At 37.5% G+C, this 24,009-nt stretch overlaps 1 long non-coding RNA gene across 2 annotated transcripts in view; it reads left to right on the top strand.

Annotated features, from left to right (window-relative positions):
- The window catches only part of LOC110398216, a 292,377-nt gene that overhangs the window by 243,352 nt on the left and 25,016 nt on the right, over nt 1-24,009 (top strand). For both annotated transcript variants that reach the window (XR_002438264.1, XR_002438263.1), the window contains 4 exons: nt 2,534-2,662; nt 11,524-11,614; nt 13,635-13,730; nt 16,455-16,678. This is a non-coding gene — a long non-coding RNA (uncharacterized LOC110398216). The remainder of the gene's footprint in view (nt 1-2,533; nt 2,663-11,523; nt 11,615-13,634; nt 13,731-16,454; nt 16,679-24,009) is intronic.

Here is a 24,009-nt window from a genome sequence, read left to right as displayed (position 1 = left end):
GCTTATTCCTTTTTGTCATGTGCTGGTGTGTTGTGTTTCATCAACTTCAGAGACAATGATGCAAAATAATGCAATGTGACACCATGAAATACAATAAGATGTGACATAACACATTAGAAATTTAAAGAATGAAAAGCTTCAGTCAGTTTAGGAAACAGGGACCCTGTCCAAATTTATTGTGACAAGTAAGAACAGTGCAAACACTAAACACTGTTTTCAAACCAGAGGGCACCATTGTTTTCTGACCACCCAAATTGCTCACAGATACTGCCGTCATCTTTATTTTTAGTTTGATTTAATATGCATGGGGCTGGGAGGTTTCTCAGTCTGGGCTGTGATTTTGTTGTTTTGGGGTTTTCCTCCCCCTTTGCCCAGCCTGGCATTAGTATTTAAATATCTAAATTGGCATCCGGATGACTTGGAGTGATTGTCGGCAACTTTCCATTCCAAACAAACCCCTTCCTTGACGTTTCACAACGATGCATTGCTAACATGCTTCCAAGGATTTTGTAAAAATCCAATTCTGTGAAGCCAGACTCAAAATAGGTGAACAAAAAAGCAGCTGTGTTAGAAGAAAAGAAGCATTTTCAGTCCATATCTAGGGTATGCTAATTGAAAATATAGAAACAGGCTGATTTCCTGTAGAGTACTAAAATGAATTGGAATATGAAACAAGTCTCTTCAATCTGACTACTCCAGACTTTTCTTCCTCACATTTTCACTGTCATCTATTCATATCTGCCGGGTGATATTTAGGTCTGCACTAATGGATTAAAGGCCACATTGATCTCAGTTGGAAAATATGAGTTGCTGTTGCTGATCACCCTATGCTATTGCCAAAGCCTTCTCCTTTGCTAGTAAAGTCAAATTCTATTGAAGTCTATCCCAAATAGTCATCTGTATAAACAATGATATGTGATTCTAAACTTCAAGCACATTTTCTGACCAGCTGTACTAACCATTTTTATGTATGTTTCATTTAAGGGCAGCAATACCATGCCGTGAAGTCAGACAATAAAGAGATTAAAACTATTTTTGTAAAGCCAATTTAGGGCCTGGATGGCTCATTTGATCGGACACTGGCCTTTCATCACAGGGAAAAGCAGTTCATATCTAGCCTTGGCTGTTGTGTTCAGAAGTAATCTTTATGGGATGCTTATAAAATGAGTACAGAGACTCTTGGTTTACTTGTCAGCATAGTGAAGAAGAATAGGGAGCTGCCAGCTGGTATATATGCAGGTGAAAATTAAGTCTCCAGAAAAGGATTTTTAAAAGTGCAAAGCTCATACAAGCACCTAGCTAAATGAATAACAGACAGGTGACTGCTAAAAATCCCACATCTTCCCCAGCAAATCAAACATTAAATAGTACAGCAAATCCTTCTAAATCAATAAGTGCAATAAAAATCTCCGTGGAGATTTATTTCTTGTGCACTAAAGGATAAAATCCAGTGTTCATTGAGATGAATGAAGAAATAAATGAATTAAGTGTGTGCACTCATGTGCTGCTACTGTCAATTTAAAAACAAATAATGATTCTGGGACAGATCCTTAAATGAATGACACCTCTGGTTAGCTCCGATAGATGAGTTTTGTGGTAAATCAGATAGTAATGTATAGTATTATTTTCCAAAGCCAAAACTATCATTAACTGAGTTCCTTAACTAATTAATTAATTATCTGTCTGAAAAAAAAAATCTTCTACATTTTAATATGAATTAGGATCTAAATGGGTATGGTTGATATGGGAAAAATGAGTTCTGAATTGAATGTGAGGCAACTTAGATTTCTCAACTTCAGTGCCCTCAGGTAGAGTAAAATGGGATTCTGATGTGATCAAAAGCCAGCTTTGAATGTATTTAGATAACTAGTCGCAATTCTTTTACAGTGTGGCCTGTAAGTGTTATTGGCTATTTAATAATTACTCACAGTCATATGATCACATGATACCAAATTTTCAGTACAGCCAGAGAAACATTTCAGAGGAGAACAGTCTTCCAAGTTTCCATGTTTTATAACTGTAGTCAAAGATCAACTTAATTTGTGTTTTTCAAAATCTGGTTAGAATTCAAGGGTTTTTTTCCTCCTTTTAATTAAATGAATATTACTAGCATAGCAAGTTGAAACTGAGTATCAAAAATTGATAAGCTTTCCATGAGTTAATTGTTAGATGATTCATTAAAAATAATATTTCCTTTAAATATGCAATAACTATACAAGCATATATAGAAAGGAACACTACATAGATAACATGTATAATGTATACTCAGCTTTAGCTGGTGATTGAAGAAGGCTCCAATGGGTTTCTGGGGCTGTATCTTTTAACCCACCCTATGGCATGGGTGCAGACACACCACAGAGAAACTTCCACTGTACCTCTGTACTGCTTGTTCCATGCTGATCAGAGCAGAGGAGGGATCCCAGGGGTGGGTTAGTGCTAGGAGAAGATATGTGGGCTTAATCCTTAACCAGTAGCCTTCACTGCTGACTGCTTGCATTTACAGAAGTACTAACAGCATTTTTCTTCTGTACAGGGAAGTTGTTGGAGGCTGCAAACGTCTTCTTATCACCTGGGATGGCTTGGCTTCAAATTGTGCCTTCCAAAGAGCAATTTGCAACTGGCATGGCCTACTGCCTATATATTGTAATTTATGAATTCAATGGTGAGTAAAATGGCTGTGTATTCCCTATTCTTGCTGCTTCCAAGTTCCTTTGTAATACCCTGCCAGTTGAATGAAAATGAGAGTCTGGGGGAGGAGGAGATATGCCCATTTATTCCTTGGTTTCTCAGCTACAGCTGCCAAGAAGAGAATAAATTGTAGTGGTGTGTTCTGCGATATGGACATCTGCCCACTGAATCTGGTTGAGCCCACCAACATGTTCCGTTTAAGTCACCAGACAGCCATCAGATGGCAATGACTTTCAGTTTCCAATGACCTGTCCACATTTGAATCTGTGGCCTGAAGGTGAAAAGTTTTGTATAACTCAGTGCTCCCCTGAGTTCAGCAGTTCACACTTTGATAAATGCAGTCAGAAAGGAATAGCAATATTCTCTAGACAATACTGACACATGCAGAGTCTATTCAAATGATTTACACCAGCTCTTGGTAGAAACTATTGAAATATACACAGGTTGATGGGTGGATGGATAGATGGATGGACAGATAGATAGACAGAACTTTTCCAATGAGTACCTTCTAACTGTTGGCTTTTGGAAAAAGCTGTCTTGCAATTTGTAAGGCTCATTAGATGTCACAGGGCTGGCTGTTGCATGGGATGGAGGATCAGTTTCTTAGTACTTGCCTGTTCAAGGTTTAGAACAAGAGCAGGAAAGATGTACGAGTTGTGTGAGATTTTGAATTGAAATGGGAAGTGTTGTTTACATATGCACCAAAATAAATGTGGATCACTTGATCTGAAAGCAGAAAAAAAAGCTGATAAAAGAGCTGAATCTGATCTATGAAGCTAAATGCTACTTTTATGAGTGTTACTTTGGCATATTCATGTATTTTTAGTATCAGCTTGAAATCATACAGTGATTGTGAAATAAGTTGCCAATACTTCAAGCAATGCTAATGTTGCTAATTTTTAGGAGCACATTTTAAATTCAAATTCAAAGGACGGTGTGTTTTTTTCCTCTAATCCTTTCAAGAATTAAAACTTTCAAACACGAAATCAGATGTTAGGAAACTGAGCTGCTTCTCTCCCAGACTGAACAGCCAGGAGTTCTGAGAAAGCAACATGCAATCCCTAGCACTTCTCAAAGTATCACTGTAATGTGTATAGCTGTGCAATATGTATTGCCCACAAAGGCAAACAACCTCTTGACCTCACACTTTCATTGACTGCTAAAAGGTTGTATGCTGCTGAGGCTGTAATTTGCCATATCACTGATTCATATGTACAGCATGCAAGACAATGTTACTCTAAGGGGGGTAGGGGGGGGGATAAAAAAATCCTAAATTCTAAATTATGAAAACACCCACCCTCTTTCTTAATTCTTATTGTTTTAAAATTCTCAGTTAGGACTCAGTGTTGGGAACTGGGAGTTTGATCAAAAATACTTTGAATCCGTGCTGTGTTACTTCGTGTGAAGTGGCAAGGTGGTTTTTAAGCATTTAAGCTTTTCATGTTCTCATGTGAGTGCTCTGCCTTGGTATATACAAATGAAGGCAAAATAAAAATCAGATAATAAATGATCTTTGCCGTAGTGTCCAGATTAAGAACCATGTTCTGTGCAGAAGTGATGGGCATGTAAGCCCTTCGTATCAGGAGAACTGTCTGGCACTCATCAGGCAGTGTTACTTGATCACAGCTGGATAAAAATGCACACCCAGGGCAAATCTGTAAACACCAGCTTAATCTGCATGGGAAAAGTTACTGTCATCTCCTCCGACAGAAAAAGCCTCCAGGACACATTCCAGCAGTAACAGTCACCAGTTTGTTACAAATGTTGTCAGATTTAGACACAAAACCATTATAGATGTCAAAAAGCTACAGCTGAAAAAACAAATGTATTGCTGTTTAGGTATTTTATTTAAAAAAAAAAAAATGAGGAAAGTCAGTAGTTTTATCAGTATGACCAAAGGAGAGTGTAGGGAGTGGAGGTGTATATCCATATCATATAGTCCTAGTAACAAGCTACGGATTAGACTGCATTTCACAATTCTCTAACAAAGCTTCTTTCTTGTATAGCAAAACACCTTAAAGAGATTTTTCTTTTGGCAAAGTGCTGTAATTTGGATACTATTTTGCAGGAATCTTCTTTGTGCATAAATTAAAAACAACTCTCTCTTCAGGAACTCTCAGTACCTACTTTTGGCTTCTTCTGCCTGTGTCATTGGTCATATTTGCAATTGCAAGACCAGAGTCCATTACACTTGTAATCAGTCCTGGAAAACACCCTGAATCACTTAATCATCAGAATAGCTATAAAATAATGGGGAGAAAAAAGGCTTTAATCAACTCTAGATGGTTTATCTAAAATAATGTTGTTATGGATTCATATCTTGCTTGTCTTTTTCAAGCAGATATTCCCATCTCCTTCATAAAGGTTACATGTATGTGCAAAAAAAGTGAGGCTTTGGGACCTGATTCTTCTATCCAGGACTGGCAATGGGAAACTTTCACTTAAATTTAACGTGAGCTGGACCAGAGTCCCCAGAGTGAAAGTCCTAATGCTACAAATTCCCTTTCCAACCTTGTATCTTCCCTTCTACCCGCCCATGCCCATACTCATGCATAACAGAGATGCAGAATTGCTGGTTTCTGCAATGTGTTAAATAGGAGGAAAGGGAACATTCAGAAGAAAACTAGGTGTTTGGGGCTTTCTTCAACCCAAGATTAATGTCAAGAGATTTTTCTTAGCATTAGTGTCAGTGCTAGCCAGAAAAAATGATCCCATTAAAGGGCCCCTCATGAATAATTCATGAGCCCCAATTTAGTGTTAGTACTGAGGGTGAGAAATAAACAGGTGATAGAGTTTGTAGAGAAACCATTGCACTTGGTATGGTATTTTGGTGTTATTAATACTGGGGTTTTTTACATCTGTATGTGTCTTGGGGGGAGGAAGCACGACATGATTTTAAAGCTGTTCAGCTTTGAATTGAAGATCTATGTGGTCTGTATTTCCAAATCATTAGTGATGAGCTATTCCTCCTAAGTGCATTATAGTAGAAAGCTCCATAGACAAGCCGGTAATTTAGGGGCTGTGTTTGGCAACAGGATTTCTCACTTCTTTGCTGTTCTCTTCTAAGTCCATTGTGAGTATAAAAGAATAGTTAGTGAATGTAGCAATTAAGGGAGTTTTTTCCTCCTCAAATTAAAAGTTACATTTTTGCAATAATTGCAGTAGTTGAATAATTTATGTCCATTTAAACGGAATAGCACTTAGCACTGATGTTTACTGAAAACCCTTTTGTGTTTAATGTAAAAAGGTGACAACAAAAGTGGTATAGGAGAAGGCCTGTGAGTATGAGATTATTACTGTGCCTGTGCAAATTGTCAGACTTCAAACTGCAATTGATTTCTTTAAATTTTCACACTAGCAGGTGTATTCCAGACAAATGAGAGTTAATCGAGATGATGCTGGAGCTGGCTGAGTCACTGTCAGCTGGTCACACAGAAAGCTCCTGGTAAGGCTGCAGTAGGACCTTAACTTCAGTCTGCTCAACATGCGTTTAGAGAACCAAAAAGAGAAGAGGTGCGCAGAGCTAAAGACACTTGTAGGTGGATGGGTGCTGTGTACTTTCCCTTGTAAGACCAGGCACGATTAAAATCTTTGTGTCTGTGTTGTGCCATTTCTCAGTCCATCTCCTTCTGAGCAAGCTAATCGTGGGGAAGTGGCTATCAGCCACTCAGTGGTTTTATTTTATGCTGTATATTTTGCAGTTCTCACTTTTAGTTAGAAACACCAATAGAAAGAGAGGAATTTAAATTCCTGACATCTCTGAAAGTATAAAATGAGAGACAGCTTACTATGTGTTTGCTGGGCCTATGAACATGATTGCTTCCATCTTTCCATACCCATTTTTTGCATCCAGCCTTAGGATATTATTTTGATTTGCATCAGTGTAATTCTATTGCTACTTCTGAGCTGCAAAGAAAGCAAGTGAGGCCAGCATCAGGCCTCCTGGGTTTATTCTGTGGAATATTTACTGAAGATTGAATTCTACCAAAATGCCACTAGAATTTTACTCTAAATAAAAATTATGTCATTGGACTTGTGGCCTCTATTGCCAAGATCTGTGAGCTGTCAATCCCAGATGCTCATTCCCATGCAGTGGCTACAGTTTGCATGGTTGAGCTGGTTTAATCCAAAACTAGGATGTCTCCACCAGTGAGTGATTGGCCTAGAGGCATGAAGTGACAGGGCAGTACTTCAAAATTAATTTACTTAAGTGATGTTGCTGGTCTTTCTAGAGTGGTCACCTCTGTGGGACATTGGTTTTATAAGCTAAATGCACATTTCTCAGTGTATAATAATCACTATCCCCTTAAGCCCCATAGGGCGACACAAATCCACTTTAAAAAAATTCTGTACTGACATGTCCATGCATATGATAGTTCAAGTTCCTATTGTAAATCCACCAACTCTACAAATTTCTATTCTCTAAAACAATACCAATATAACCAGTCTGTAGTTAAATGAGTATTTTTATAATTGTGTGTCATGAATCATTGCAAAAGTTGGATACATAAATTATTCTCTGCTTTGAAATGCCTGTTCTACCCACAAAGGGGATAAAAAATAAGTGAAATGCAATTTTGTGATCCAGGTAGTGAGGTGAATAATGATACAGCACGCAGAGAATAGGTTTAAAGCACCAGGCTGGAATATTTTAACCTCATTTTAAATTTCTGTGCCCCAATCAGACAGTACCCAGTTGTAGAAGATATGGCCTCATGCTGATGCTGAGAGATGGTTTTCTTTTTACCTGTGCTCTTCAAGTTGCCTTTGGGATACAGGTCACTGCTCTGCAGGAGTAAGGGTAGGGATAGGGATTCCTCTCTCTTCTCTAGGCTTTAAGGGTTCTTCTGCTGTACAAGTCTTGGGGCCTCAAACTTAAGTTTATATGGGGATCTAGTCTGTGTATTTGTCGAGAAGCTAAAACCATGAGAAGAACACACAGTTATCCTTCTGTGCCATGCTACTGAGAGTCCTCACAGGGCTCATACCTTTATCCAAGCAAAAAGGGAGGAATAAGCACGGTCAAAGAGGCTGGTTGCTTCCTTCCTTCTTCAAGGTGAGTACAAGGTCTTGCAAGAAGGGAATAGGGATGATACAGTTTTCATCCTGAGGATGGTCTAAGTGTCTCCATCCCTCCCTCCAAGACACTGCAGGCTGCTGGGAAAGTATTTTCATCCTTCCCTGGTGAAACATCATTCCCAAGGAGCAGGAATGACATTCAGACATACTGGCATTTGGGCATACCTTACATTTCTATAGGATGACTCTGTAACCCAGTTGGGCAAACAGTGTGCTAGTAAATATACATTCACTTCTTTAGGTAGTTAGTTAATAGTTATGTAGACTGTATGTTGTGTGTGTTTTTCAGCTATCAGAAACGCACTTTGGCAAGTTTGGGAGTATCTGCTTTTTCTGTTGCAGTTTTAAGGTGCTACATAAGTATTGTTCTGCAGAAATGCTTCTACCTCGGATTATGCTTGGCACCAATTTACATTATAATATTACTGACACTGCCATTTAATTTGCCTACTTGCCTATGGTCTAAGAATAGGTAATTTACAAACCTTTAACAGTGTTCAGCTTTCCTAAATGGTAGGGAGAACTGCAATTACACTTAAAATGCACTGGTGCACTATGTGTCAGCAAAAAAAGGACCTACAAAAGACATAATTACAATGTAATTGCCTACAAGTTCATGAAGTAAACATACATTATTAGAAGGCACTCATCTATTCAATTTAAGTGACATTACAGATAACATATTGCATAAATAGGAAGCCATTTTGTGACTAGTTAGTATAATAATAGGAGTTGAAATTAAAATGTGGTATATGTATTCCTAAGAGCACTTCAAGCTTGGCATCTGCTCTATAGTGGCTTGCATTATGCTCAATTTCCAGTTTTAAACATTTGAATGTTCTCTAAAGAGGTACACCCATAAATAATGACACTATTGGGTAATTCTCTTAAAAAAAAAAAAGGACAAGAAAAAAAAGTAAAAAAAGTTTCAAAACAATGTTTAGGCTGCCCCAAGACCAATTCTTACTCAGTGAAAATTTCAGAAGCAGGAAATGGTCAGAGATGACAGGGAAATTTTTCAGGAGTTGTTTTTGATGAGTAAAATTGGCCAAAACTATGCAAAAAGCAGTATTTATTTCATTTTTGGTTATATGAACATCGCTGTAACAAAAACGGTATTAGTGAACTTCATACTCCGTTCCATATTTACATTCCAAAGTAACCAGCAAAGATTCAGCATCACCATCCCTTTGCTTCTCCTTGGTGAAGCCTGGGTGCTTACAGGGGACAGTGGTCATCCCACATTGCACCAGACAAAGAATCTGTGGTGTCTGCTAACTTTGGTCTTGGAGGGCAAAACTGCACCCTGAACTTCACATTTTCAAGATTCATGGCTCACATTTGACCTTGTGTCTTTTAATAAATAGCAATTGAATATGCATGTGGATTAAGTTGGGACACTGAAAGTAAATGTCCCCTATGGATCAAATTCACTCTTAACTTGTCCCCTTGTATCAGACAGTTTCTGGCAAGTAACCAGTTTATTCTCATGAAATCTCAGGAGCACCCATTCCTCACCTGGTGACACCATATCCTCCAGAATTTCATGCAAAAATAGACATTTTCTTGTTAATCCTGTTTCTTAAAGAAAGGGTGTGTACTTCAGCTCCTGAATGGGAGGTTGGATATTAGGAAAAACTCCTCTGGAAGAGTGGTGGTGCGCTGGCACAGGCTGCCCAGGGAGGTGATGGAGTCACCGTCTTTGGAGGTGTTCAAGAACAGTGGAGATGTGGCACTGAGGGACATGGTCATTGGGCAGTACTGGTGGGAGGTGGATGGTTGAACTGGATGATCTTAGAGGTCTTTTCCAACCTTAGTGATTGTGTGATTCCTCATGAACTGCAGCTGTCTGGGAGAAACGTCAGGCTCTGTCTCAGCAAAGGGGTATAGCCAGAACAGTGAGTCTGGGACCTATATCCATACTAAAAGCAAAGCTTTATCTTTAAATTATGCTTGTGTTGTTACGGACCTAATTAATGTGTGGGTGTTTTGGCTTTTTTTGCTGTTTTTTTTTTAAGCTTTGTTTTTAATGTTTCTTTTTATTTATTAATCTGTTTCACTACTCTCCCAGTGAAAAGTACAGTTCACTTTGAAAATTAGGCAAGTATCTGGAAGCTGCTGGTGCCAGCAATTTAGTATTTTACTTTTCTTATATTACCTTACAAGCAGTCTGACACAGGATAGGTCCAGAGTGGATTGTTTACTTATAATTTGCTCATAGCAATGCTCCTCGCCAACTTTTACAAGCTACATGATATCATAGATTTCTGCTTGGGATTCCACTCTGTTGAGCATTGCACAGGGTTTGTTTTAGGTTTGGCTTTGGGTTTTTTTGTGTGTATGTGTTTTTTTTGTTTGTTTAGTTTTTAACCTCTTTGTATAGATAAATACAATACTGGATTATGAGCTTGTTAAGTATTTCCTTTTGAAAAACATCGTCTGATACTTGATATTGTACCAGGGCTCAAACTAAATTGGTTTAATTCCTTGTACCTGCTGTGTAGTTAGATGAGATCAACTAGACAGACCTTTCCCATTGGTTAAAGGTCAAAAATAGCCTAAAGACATGTTGTTTACAGCACATCATATTGAGAAATACACTTTTCATAGAAAGCAAGACCATGTTATCATTAGCGGTGATAAAAAGCTTAAACAGCTCTGTGGATATAATTACAGGGGATTATTTTTAATCACAAATCTATTTCAAGGAACAGTAGAAGAATAAAATTCACCAGAGAATAATTTCATTATTAATTTGTAATCATTATTACTGGATTATAGAAAACATTGTTTTATTTCCCAGTATTAGGATACGTTTTAGAAACTCCAGACGCTTCTGAGTAAGAGTCATATCTTTATGACATTTATATAACTCTAAATAACTTCACTAGTGTCTGGCCCTATGCAAAGTTATGATGCAGTCCCTGATGACTGAAATGATGAATGACATTGTTTTGTGTTTGTTTCTTTGTTTCTTTTAATTATTGTAAGATGCCAAGATGGAAACTAATCTAATCTCTTTATTTAAACTTTCCAAATTATTTCTCTTGAAAAATATTTAAATTACTAATTTTTTAGATTTTTGTAGATTACTTTTGTAAATATTTTGAAGTCTTTGACTTGTAGAACTGAATAAGAAATGAAGATTAAATGCATCTTCGCAAAGAGTAAGAGATTTTAATAAGCTCAAGTTAAAACACAGGAAAGATTACAAAATACAAAGACTAGATTTCTGTTTGGATGTCTGCATCATGCTGTTTGCATGATGGCTTGAATATTACACTGACCTAGCTGGAATTCAGTGGTGTCTGAAATATTGATATAATCATATCTTCAGATACTGCTATTGCTATTTGCATTTTTTCAGGAAAAGTTCTCAATATTCCTTGTTAACTATTGTAAAGTTGCAAAAATACACAGCAAGAACTTTAGCATTGGATTTTTTATTTAGTATGCATAGTTAAGAGGAAAACATTTGTATTTACTATGAATGAGGATCATGACAGGTTTTTCACTTTTTTTTACACTTGAGCATAAATCTTATATTTTACTTGAAAGTGGTTTATATGCGCCTAGCAAAGCCAATGAGAATCTTCTTGACTTGTTTAGGCTGGAAAATGGTGTTGTTGTTGTTTTTTATTTAGCTTCAATGATTCATGTTGTCGTTTTCAAAACAAGAGAGTAACATTTTTAATTTCAGAACTCCTGTCCATTGGTAGGTTTCTACTTCATCAAACTGGCTTTTCATTTGAATAGGAGAACCAGAAAATGAACCTGGTGCAAGAAGCCTGTCTTCCTTCCACAGCTGGGAAAGCAATAGGCCTCTCCAGGGCAGGATTCACCAAAGGTAAATAGTTATTGGATTTTTCTACAGGGAAAAGGGCTGCTAGAATGGACCATGCCAAAATATGTTACTGGTGGAGTGAGATATAAATCTATAAGATATAAAAACATGATACAAAAAAGAAGGGTTTTCAGTGAGGTATGAGTCATACGGTAGATAGCATATAAATGACAAGTTTGACAGATGATAACCTGTACGGCCGAATGCAACCTCCGAAGCAAAGATAGACACAAATTTCTCAAAAATACAGACATTATTCTGTGGTGTTGACATCCTTCCAATAGTCATATCTGTTCACACAAGTCATATCTGAGAAGAGGAAATAACATTTTCGGTTTTACGTGGCTTGACATCTTCAGAAGACTCGACAGGGGAAGATTTGGTAGTTCTAAAACTTACAGCATTGTATTATTAAAGCACGAAAGAGGTGGAAAAAAACTCAACTATATAATGATGAAGAATGACTTTCAGACGTTTGTGATGACACATCTGCCTCTTATATGAATTTCCCCAAGTTTTCATTAAAGATGTATGCTGAAGCCTTGAAGAGCCTGATTTTATTACAGATCATTATCATGACTTCTGAGCTGCTTTTAGGAGAGCTCTTATCTCCAGTATCTCCAGCCAGCTACTTGACAAAACACCCCTTACATGTTGACTTTCAAGGCGCTTTAGCAAATCATGCTTGGCTAATTTTGAGGTGTTTTCGTTGGTACTGGAACCTACCAATGTCCTGATATATAAAACCAAAATCAATGGTAATGTCAGATTTCATATAATGTTTGAATTAAGCACTATTGTTCTTAATTATTCTTGGTTAACCATTTTAAATGATAACAACAACAACAAAAAGTTACACGTTTTATAAGAGTTCTTAAACGGAATGAGTGGATCTTAAACAGTCAGCCGGTGGAGAGTATGTGTCTAATATGGACAGCGGAGTCCATGTTTGTATTTTATATGACAAGAAGCAGCAACTTGTTAATTAAGTAAATATTGTAATAAGTATGGCTCTGACATCCACTTGAAGCTTATAACTCCCCAGGGAACTGATGCTTAATTTGTGGCCGTGATAATAACAACCTAATGAACCTCCCATCTTACTGGATAGCTTAATAAACTTCAAAGAAAACAAAACAAGAATCTATGAGTAAAAGTACATCCTTAGCTTTTCATTAAACAAAATGAGTATGAGTCAAGGCCCAGCATGGCTTCCAAAGTTAAAGCTACCAACTACAAAGCAAATGTATGCAGAGAAATGTACAACAAAAGACATAGCTTTTAAACCTCCAGTTGAGTTTCCATAAATGTTGCTTACAAAAGCTACCATTCTCTATGTTAACAAAAAGTTGTGGATATGTTCTTCACTAAATCCTCTTTTCCCATATAATCCACCTTGTGCACTTTATCTCAAGTGTGTTTTATCTGATCTAATCCCAGGCTCATTCATTCTCAGATAGAAGCAACAGGATTATTTCACACTTAAACTGAGCCCAATCTTTCTGTGTGTCCATAAGAGGACACCTGGGTAATGAGAAATTATCTATGGAACAAAAGATTAAGCAGGTGCCATGAAAAAAAAAACTATTTTAAATATGACAATTTTTTAAGGAAAAGATAAAACATTTCATTCAGAAGAATGTTCATAGGAGGCACTACATTTTAAAAGACATGATCTTATTGCCATACTTAGTACCAATATTACTTGGGATGAGTTATATCAGAAAAAAAATATCCATTTCTATCACTCTAAAGCAACTTTGATTTCCCTGGAATTAATTTGAATTTCCGTGGGTGTAAAGTGTGCAGCATACAGGATATATCAGAGAATTAGTTTTAATCAGGTCAAAGGGACCAGTTCATATCCAGACATATTTTATTTTCCTTACTCTATCAGCCTTTAGCGTAAAACACTTTCAATTTTTGGGACAGGGTGGGAGAGAGGCTCCAGGACCTTGTCTGTGCATCTTCTTTCACTCTTAGAGACCTCAAGATTACCTCAAATAATGTCTGTTGTTTCTAGCATATACCAGACTATTCATGCTGAATGTGAAGGCAAAGAAACAATTTACTGTTTTAAAACAAAGAGCCTATTCCTCAGGAGACACAGACTGGTAAAGTATGTCATTATTTTCCAATCATTCCCTCCTTCCCTTTTGTCATCAGCCTCCTCCTGGACCAGTGTATAACAGCAGAGAATTTGTCCCTTAATTCTATGGTTACAGTGAGACTGTGGACTGATGATTTGACTTTGTGAGTGGTGGTCCTTTGAGTTTTCTTCTCTCTAAAGAAATACAACAGAAGTACAGTATGTAAATAGTTTCACTGGATTCAAATGAGTACATTACTGAATTATTACACTAGAGATTGAAAACAGATACATGTTAGAGAGGAAAAGAAAAGCCCAACAAAACAAAGTCTAAATCTTCAGATCTCAGGATACAGATTAATTTGCTAAACTGTCTAATAGGGAAGAAAAGTCCAGTAGGTTATGACAAAGTGTAAGTCTGGGAGTTTTTTTCCTTTGTAATATCTGGTATTGGATGATGTCAGTCACAGAACAAAAGACTGAGTAGTCATGAAATGTGGAATTTTTATGGTCTGTACCTTGTTTGGGTATAAATGTATAAAGACGGATCTGGAGAGGGAAGGTCCTAGAGCTCCATTCCTTGGATGTATGCAGAGAAGTGTGAGAGCTGAACACCTTGGAAGTATATGAATTTATAATCTGACAGTAAGAAACTAGGCTACCAGATTCAAAATTGTTATTTCATAAAGCAATTGGAAAAAGTAATCCAGCTTTAATATTTTCAAACTATTACCTAACCCACGATGCATGTTTTGTAGAATCAAGTGTCTTAGGAATACAAAGCTTAGTTGGAATTTTCATTATCAAACTGAAATGCTGAGTATACATACATATGAAGAATATTTCCAGATAAGCTAAAAATATTTAAACAATTAAATGTATCATTGCTTAGATGGGAAACACTCAATGTGGTTTGTTTGTCCCAAATAAGAGCTTTGTTCCTTTATGTACTTGAAAGTACATGAAATTAAAGAAATTCATAATTTTTTTTTGTGAATATAGTGAAGAATTATAGTTGGAAAACAATTTTTTTTCCCCAAATCTTGTAGAGGCATTTTTCGAAGTGGAACATTTACCAAATTAATGACAATCTTGGAGCTGAGTTTTCTTGATCTTGCTTTCTTCTGTGTGGAACAGCTCATTTATGCACTATTTTACCTAAAAATTCAGAAGTGCATGTTATCTACCATAAAGTTAGTGTTGTCAGCTACTTATGATGAAATCTTAAATTCATTTCCTGTGTACAATTTCATATTCATTTTTAAATTAACAACATAACGTTACTAAAAACTTAATAGACTTTGAGAATGTTAAAACTTTCAAAAATGTTTCTTAAGGACATATTTTGCTCTTTATTAATGTCATGGTAAAACATTTTGTCAATATAAAGAATGTTTATTATTGATGAGTGTATTTCAGTTTTTTTTAATATAAAATGTTGCTTCAAACAGATCTGTGCTCTTAAAAAATCCTTGATTTGTATATAGAAGATATGTGACTGTAAGTCTTTAGAAAAACAAACCCGGAAATGACATGAAATTCAATGAAAGCCAATGAATTTCATGAAATATAACTTAATTTTCTTGTCTTTTGTCTTGAAGTTCCAATAATATAACAACTGAAGATGGAAAATCAGAAAATGTTTCACAGGGACAAAAATCATCCTTAAGTCAAGTCTCAACAGGAAAAAAAAAAAAATCAACAATGCGCTAAGAGTAGTAATTGTGCATCAGCTGCATTTCTCTTCTAACTGAAGAACACCATAAAACAATGGCTGTTTCTCTTGGAAAATGCAGCTATTTAAAGATAATCCTGTACAGTATAGCTGAAAAAAATCCTTTAAAAATTATTCAGAACAATCATCACAAAAGATAATGCATTGAGACCTTTCATTGTTGATTAGCTCTTTGTTCTGCAAAGTGCCTCTCCAGCCACAGAAGCGCCCCTACTTATTGTTTGGAATTGAAGTTTAAGAAATAAAAAATAACCTGCAAGGTGATACATGGATAAATAAGACAGAGATGTGCATAAATATATAAAAAACATATATACATATATATACCTATAAGTTATACCCTGCCTATCACTATACTGTGCTGTTTGCTTTTCTGACCAATAGATAGTGGTAATTATCTGCATATATGTACATGTATGAGAAAGGGAGAACAGATGTCCATGATTATGTAAGTTATGGTAATTAACAGTTCATAAATGAAACAAGTTTGTTGTTGTTGATGTGTCACTTGCACACTGCTCCTCTTGAGCATTGGGTTACATCCTGTACACGATCGCCTTATTGTTTACTGTCATAAAAATTCCAGTTTTGTTTCTGAGCAGTCACAGAATGGGACTTGCCAGCTGTCATGGAAAATGTATTCAGTTTCATTTCCACTTAATTTATCTAATCTTAATTCTATTATTATTTTATTATAATTATTTAAATGCTTGGGGCAACAATCTAAAGTAAAAACAAATAAACAGTAGGAGATCCAGATAATTTGTAAGTGATCTGAAAGGTCTAATGGAAACAACATAATTATTGCAGTTTTATTTTTTGAAAGGTTAATATTATAAAAGCTTCATCATTGCTGACATAGTTAACAGTCTGTCAACATTGACATGTTAAATTCCTGTTTCATTAGATGAATGGCTAAACTATAAAAACTCACTTTGGACAGGAAAAAAAAGTTGTGAAATGGTGTTTAGATGTTCAAAACCTTCTAACTACTGGCCCGATATCATCCTCATTTTCAGTGCTATAAGCTTAAAACACAGGGGATCAAGACCGTGATTGTGTCCGTTTCTGTTCTGCTCAACGCTTTTTTGTGAAGACGCGTGCTAGCTTCCTTGACTGCAATGGAATCCAAACGCAGGCTTAAAGACCAACAGTCTGAGTGTTGCATCAAGCTGAGAAGAACTTGTGGGTTGTTGTCCTGGGCTCAGCTGCTTGTCTTGCCTCAACCTCTTCAGCAAAAAATGTGAGTACCTGCATTCAATGCAGTGCAAAGTCACTGTTTGTCTTACATTTGAAGCATGGTTTTGCTGAAGTTTAATTGTAAGCTTATCTTCCAATTAATCTCCGAACCCAGCCCCAGTTGCTCTCACAAATTTGACAGTTGCCTTGCCTACTGAGACTCTGTTACCACAAAGCCTTCATTACCGTTACTCATTTTACTTCATCACCTTTTTTGCCTTCCCCTGATCCTCCCCATAACTGATTAGGGCTCATATAGAGTGGCTTTCAGCATAATTTGTGTTCAAGCTTTCTCTTTCTAATGAAATGAGTTATTTATTTCTGCTGTTTCAATCTTAAGACCATTTTTCTCTATTTTCTTTTTCTTTTCATATTGAGCCTTTAGATAGCATGATATACTCCAATACATTCATGTGGTTAAATCACATAATAAAAATATATAACTTCAAATTAAAGATTAAGGAATGTCTAATGTGCAATTTTAATTCCATTCTTGAACTGCCATGTAAGAATCATGAAACTATTAGATTCATGCATTAAATTCATCACACAGTGTTGTAGGTTTATCCAGTGTGTAATACAGCATTTGATTAAGTAAGAAATTGCTGTAAAGTATCCTGGGCCTGATCCAACCATCACAGAAGCTGACACAAGGCTTTCGATCGTTACAGCGGGAGGGGGATTGATTCCTAATTATCACCATACACGTAAAAATGAATGACTGAATTTGGTTCAACAAGAATTCAGAAGGATGGTTCTGGTTTACATGACAGTTTCTAACTTCAGGGAATTTCAGCAGCATTCAAATCTTCTAAAGGAAATTTGGATTTTAACTTCATGTAAATAGCTGCAGATAATGTTATTTCTCTAAGACGATTCCTCTCTACACGCAGTTACAGTGCAGGAGAGGGAGGTGAAATTCCAGAATGATGATTCCAAAAGCGATTTATTTAGAAATTGTAACTTGACTTTGTTTCCTGGCAGAAACCAAATGTGTTAGTTTGGTTTGGATACAGTGTATTGAAAAAGGGTGGGTTGTTTTTCCTTTTTATCTTAGTCTGATGTGGAAACAGAGAAAAATAATCTGTCCTGAGAGCAAACAGTGATCCCAAATCCATTGTTTGCTTGAAATGGCTGACCTTACTAGTAAGATGTATGCACGCAGATGGTCGTGCCTCCACAAGTAGTTAGGAAACCCTGGCAAGTGACTTTGCCTGTGCGAGCAGATGCAAGGCCCTTTGCTTGCGCTCTGATGCAGGAGCAGTAGGCTAGCAGTGTGGCTGGGGAAGTCTGCTCTGGAAAGCCGGGCCCACCTCTCCTCCTACTGAAGTTCTTTGGAGAACTGACATCCAGTCTGCCCAAAGGCAGTAGGGAAAAGCACAGTGAGACAAAGTCCATACCCCCTGGAGTGGCAGAGCCTGCTGTCACCTGAGTCACAATACTCTTGAGGGTTTGGGCCTAAGCATAGGGATTGGGCAGGCTAGAGCCATGCTGATGGTCACCCTGCTGATGCAGTGGGGCTTTCATCCCCGACCTCATTTTCTCACTGTGGATGCTATGTTTCTTCCTCTGGTTGGCATGAGAAAGCTGTGAGGCTGTGACACAGAAATCACCTTGTAACTTGATATTGGGAAAGTTTAGAAAATTGACTGCTGCTAAAATAGGAGCTATGAAAGTGCCATCTGCAGTTCAGTCGTACGGGGCAAATCTCACAGGCCTTACGCAGTCGGAACACCCATGGAGCAGGCACGGCGGGAGCTGACCCACAGGATAATAGAGATGCATACTGTATGAATCGGAAGTAACACCTGGCCTTTGTCTGGAAAATTACCATTTTTTTAGGCCAGTCTTCAAAGCTGAACATTTCTTTAGGACTCTGGAGCCATTGAGGAGGCAGACAAAAGGAAGAGAGTCATGGAGAGACATGTAAAAGCTGTAGACCCAGCAGAAAAGGCGAGAGGGTATGGGAGAGGGCTAGGGAAACAGGAGTAAAAACCTCAGTATAAAATTCCGTGCAGATCAGTTTTTCCAAGGGTGAAAGGAAAATGCATTTCCCAATAGATTTAAGTGATTTCATTACACAATTACGTGCTTGCCTAAACTTCAGCCACATACTGTTACCCATCCTTGCAAGTAATCAGTTTTTGATCTGTTTTACAACATATGCTTAGCTTAACCATAAAATACATTCATGTCTGTGCGTTCAAAAAGACACAATCATCAAATTTTTTACTTTTTTTTTTTTTCATTTTAGATGTAGGGAACGTATCATTTCTGAGTAAATGCACAAACCATCGAGAAAGAAGGCTTTATCTTTAGAAACACTCAACATACATTTGCTACATATTTCTAATTAAGGAAAAATGCCACTCGTCTACATTAGCACACCAGTTTCCAAACATGCTCAACTCGTTATACTCAGGTACAAAAGAAACAATTGCATGGCATATGCAGAGTATTTGGCAGTTGCATTCTCACAGATATCTCTCTCTGGTCTGAGACTGATCTGACACAACATAAGAGTAGGTTGAAGTCAGTAAAACTACTCAAATGCTTACAATTTCACACTTTCTCAAATGGTTCCATTTCTGGATCAGGCTCTCGTGAATAATCGGGCCTTCGGCTTCTTGGACTTTTCTTTGGGTGATTGGGTCATAAAAATGAGAATGCTGTCTTTGTAGAGAGTTAGCAGACACAAACTGCAAACTGATCATCAGCCTAATTGTGTGACATCCTTTCCTAAATCAAATTAGTCACAAATGATTATCAATTACAGCCCTAAAATCCTGACGTAGTTTGGAAATATATGACTTTTAATAAGGTTATTTTGGAGGACCAAAAAAAAAAGCATACCAGCTCTGAATATATCTGGTGACACTTCCTAACAGCTACGAGAAAACATTAGGGAGAATTTCTGTATAAAGTTACACATTTTTCAAGAGCAAGTCAGCTAGCTGAGCCACAGCGCTGGAACCTGCTGCCAGCAGCCACCCTGGATATTTTTGCCTTGTCTTATCCGTGCTGGTTCACAGCTATTAGTATTTTGAATAAATTATGCAGTTTGGATTTGTACAGTCAGGGAAGAAGTCTTCTCATCTGCTGGTGGCACTGGGTCCACAGCCCCTGAGTTTTTCTGGGCAGTCTCGTGTGAGCTATAGAGGTTATGTCAGTGTTCAAGTTGGGCCATTCATCAGAAAACTTTCCATCCATTTCATGGACAGCAAGTTGATACTGTCCCTGGAGAGCACACCTGTGCACAGGCATTTACTCAACTATGTACCATATTCTTACATTGAACACAAACGAGGAGCCAAAGCCACATCCCAGTGACGTGCCATGTTAAATCAGATAGCTATTTCAGTGCTTTCCGTGCAGTGCTGTAATCACAACTGTGTATTATACCTTTGCAGGCAAACTTCTCGAGACACTAGGTATATACTGTGTCCTATTACATAACAGTTTCAAGTGTATATACGTTGGTTGAACAAATAGGTTCTGGTTTCCTTTTCTGTTCATCCCTCTCTTCTACTCTCAGTTGATTTTTCCCCATATTAGTCTCTCAATCCATAATTGAAGGAGCAGATCTCTCTATTTCTTTTGTGAGCACCTGCTTCCTGTTTTCAAATGTAGGGTAAGTGATAGTGTATATTTTTTTTTCCTGAGGGGAAAATTCTTTACTCCTGCAGCACAAATAAGGTTGTTTATATTTGCCTCAAGTGCCAGAACTTAACGTACTCTTATGCTCTAGTTATCCAGCTGACATTCAGTATTTATTAGATTTTTAGTACAGTATGTGGCATTATAATCAATACATTATTGACAAAAGCACTTGGATCATACACTATTTATTTAATTTACTGCACTGACTCCTATGCAGTATATTTAATACATACACTGTGTTTTCCTGGCACATTCAGATATATTATTCAGAAGGGGCACATGGATTGTGCAACAAACCACTATAATGTCTTAGTTATGTCAAAAGCTTTTATGTAAACTGTTGATCATTAACCCATTCTCTGCTGCAAACCTAGCTTGCTACGCATGTTTAGGGCAGTTGTTGGTGAAGTTTGCCCATAGTTATACAGGATTTTTGATGTCTACTAAATTCATAACGTAAGAAGCATTTTATTGTAACCTGCAGGCACCATAAATACTAAACCTCCAACATTTTTATAACCAGTTATATCAAAGGCAGTCTGATTGTCACTCTTTCAGGATTCTTCCATTAGTAAGCAGCCTTATATTACAGGCATAAAACACTGTTAAGCATTTTAGCTCCGCCAGACTAGCTGCAGCTGTATCATATTTGTGTTTCCTTATTTTATGTGTGCCAGTTATCTAGATTAAAGTTGGAATAGCATAGCACTCCACTAGATGACAGGCTTGGTTTAAAGCCAGACCACTTAGTGATGCTTATCAGACAATTTTCAGCTACATACAGTAGCATAATTCAAAAAGCCGAGAAGACTCTAAATTATCAGGCATGCCATGAGAGATCATTTCTTTTTTGTATGGAAGGTTAAATCATTCCCCTTACAAATGCATGGAGCCTCCCTAGTCAAAGGCCTTAGTAAAATAATTCAATTTCATTTTTTTATGTTTTGAATGTCTATGTACGACCCTCATCATTGTGAATGTACACTATCTTACCCAGTCTGGGACCCAAGATAGAAAATTTGTCAATCCAGTGGCCCATGGACTTCGGAAAATCCTGCTTTCAGAAACTCATTTTCCTGTTTCCTTGGTTGCAATCTAGAAGCTATTAACTATTGGCTCAAGTCCAGCTGATGGGTTGTTCCAAGGCAGCTATGCATTGACCTGCAACCCCACTAGATGCAAGTTCAGTTTGAGCTTCCCATCCATTAAGGTAGGACAGCCTGTATTCATGGATTACATATAGTTGCAGGAAGAGTGTGATTCCTGGTTCTGGCACTCCTTTGCCCTCAGAGATGCATAGGAGGGAGCAGTTCCTACACTCTGATGACTGTCTGGACTGGTATCATGCCTGGTCTCTTGTGAAGGCTGTTACAAGGAGAAAAGCTGGCCCATCTGCAGAACAAATAGGCTGCAACACAGCCCAGAATAGATCCTGGGAATTGCCATCTGTCTGGACTACCAGCCTGGGGACAATGACCACTGCTCAGCCCACCTGCAATGCACAGTGTTTGCCCAGCTAGTGCATGAAGGGGCTTGGAGAAAGGAGGTGTGCAGAGGGAGGAAGATGTTATGGTAGGGAACTGGTTAAGGCTGCAGTAGACTTCTCCATAGGAAACCATGCTTCACTGTTTTTGCTGTGCATTATAAACTATATTATAGTTTATAGTAAACAAGCTATAAACAACAGCAAAAAAAGATCGCATTTAGTAAAAGTTCAAAAGTGAAAGAAGTTAAGAAATGCCAGGTAAGTTGAGCATCTGTAACAGTAACATTACAGCTGAAACCTTCCTGTGATAAAAGCAAAGAAACTAAATGCATACTGATGCTCAGAAAGGGTAAAGAGCTCGTGGTATGCTGTGTGTAAAGACTGATTGATTCATTTTTCTCCCTTCAGAAAACTAAGAAACATATTCACTAGAATGTTAGGCTTATACTGTGTGCATTTGTGTGTTAATGTCCAGAAAAAAATGTCCTGCATATTTCCCTTAGCAATACCTGCCAGTATTTTAACACTACAGGGCCCAATTGTTCACCTGCTGGAGTCAGTGAAATTTTCCCACTGATATCAGAGACAGCAGGATCAGGGCCCTAATTTTGAGAGAATTGAAGCCATCCTTAGAACAGCACATGCTCTGCTCTCCACTTTCTTTGATGACTTCTAACATTCTTTTGATGTGGACTCCAAAAAAGACATTTTCATCTTAGGAAATGTGTTTTTTAAAAGATGAAAAACATTGAATAGCAGAGTGAGAACATTTTGTGTTTCAGGCCACAATCCTATTTAAGCTAAAACTTGCTAGTAACTATTAGATGAAAGAGAAGAAAATGTATAATAAAAATTGTTGGGCAAACAAAATGAATAACAACTAAGCATACACTCTTCAGACTTGTGGAAACACCATACTGTTTGAATCATTGGTGTGGACACATGTGATATGCACTGGCATAGCATAAAAATGTCACTTACACCCTGGTGTCTGTCTGTGATTACGAGCAAGATATTTAAGCACTGGTCTTGTTGTGAGCATCCTGCTTCTGCTTCTCGGCACTCTGTAGAAAAAGTAAAGAAAAATGGGTAGGAGGATGTAATGCCATTTATAAATAGAAGCCCAGTGCGCTGGCATGGTGATGGTGAAGGAAGGGGTAGAGGTATGTCAAGATTAGATTTGCTTAGGTTTCCTTCTTTAGTGTTATGATGAGAAAAAAATGTAATGAAGTCTGGATCAAAAAATAAATCCACTGGTTAGACAATTGTGGAGGATGCTTTGCACTACTGCAGGATGTTGAGTTGTTGGAATACAAACAGTTGATGGAATGTATTCATATTGCTTAATGTGGTGTTCTGGAATGATGCTCCAGTGTTACAATGGTACATGTAGTATAAATAATGGAATGGAATGGAATGGAATGGAATGGAATGGAATGGAATGGAATGGAATGGAATGGAATGGAATGGAATGGAATGGAATGGAATGGAGTGGAATGGAGTGGAATGACTTGAATTTTTTTGAATTTGAATGACTGGCTTGAATTTCCTTTTAATCTTGTTTTCTATCTGAATGATTAATTATTATCAAATATTCTTTAAGAGCATCTGTTAAACATAATTACTTTCCATTCAATGTGTAAATCAAGGTCTTTCTTTTAAAAAAAAATGCAGTTTATACTTAAATTAACTATTTTTATCTGCAATTTGCAAGTTAAGGTACATGTAAAGCCTGTGGCTATACTCAAGGCTCAGTTGTGCCTCCTAGGCACAGTGTTAATTAAAGGGTGATGTGGATTTGTACCACTCTGAGAGGAACTCTGGAAGGGATTATACCTTAGAGAGACACAATGCCTCCAGTGCACCACAGCATGTAAGTAAAATGCGCATGCTGTGCACCACCCGCATTGATGTTACTCAGCATCTCTGTGGGCCCATCTCCTTCCTACACCTCCTCATCCACTTCGCTGGGATTCAGTACCAGTACCAGGTACCTAGGGGGCACCAGGAAGAAGCACTCCTGGCCAATTCCTGCATGTCCAGGAAGGGGTGACGCTGACATCCTCATCGTCGCTGAGAGCTATTCAGTCTGGATGCAGCCTGGCCAAGGGTAAACAGAAATTGCCAAGTGTCATTCCCTAATTATAGTTTTTCTTTTTATTCATTGACAGGTCTTTTAAAGTCTGACA

The sequence above is a fragment of the Numida meleagris genome, chromosome 4, assembly GCF_002078875.1.
Source record: "Numida meleagris isolate 19003 breed g44 Domestic line chromosome 4, NumMel1.0, whole genome shotgun sequence".
NCBI classification, from domain to species: Eukaryota; Metazoa; Chordata; class Aves; order Galliformes; family Numididae; genus Numida; species Numida meleagris.
The sequence above is the reverse complement of the archived record's forward strand: the minus strand, read 5'-3'. Positions and strand labels throughout refer to the sequence as shown.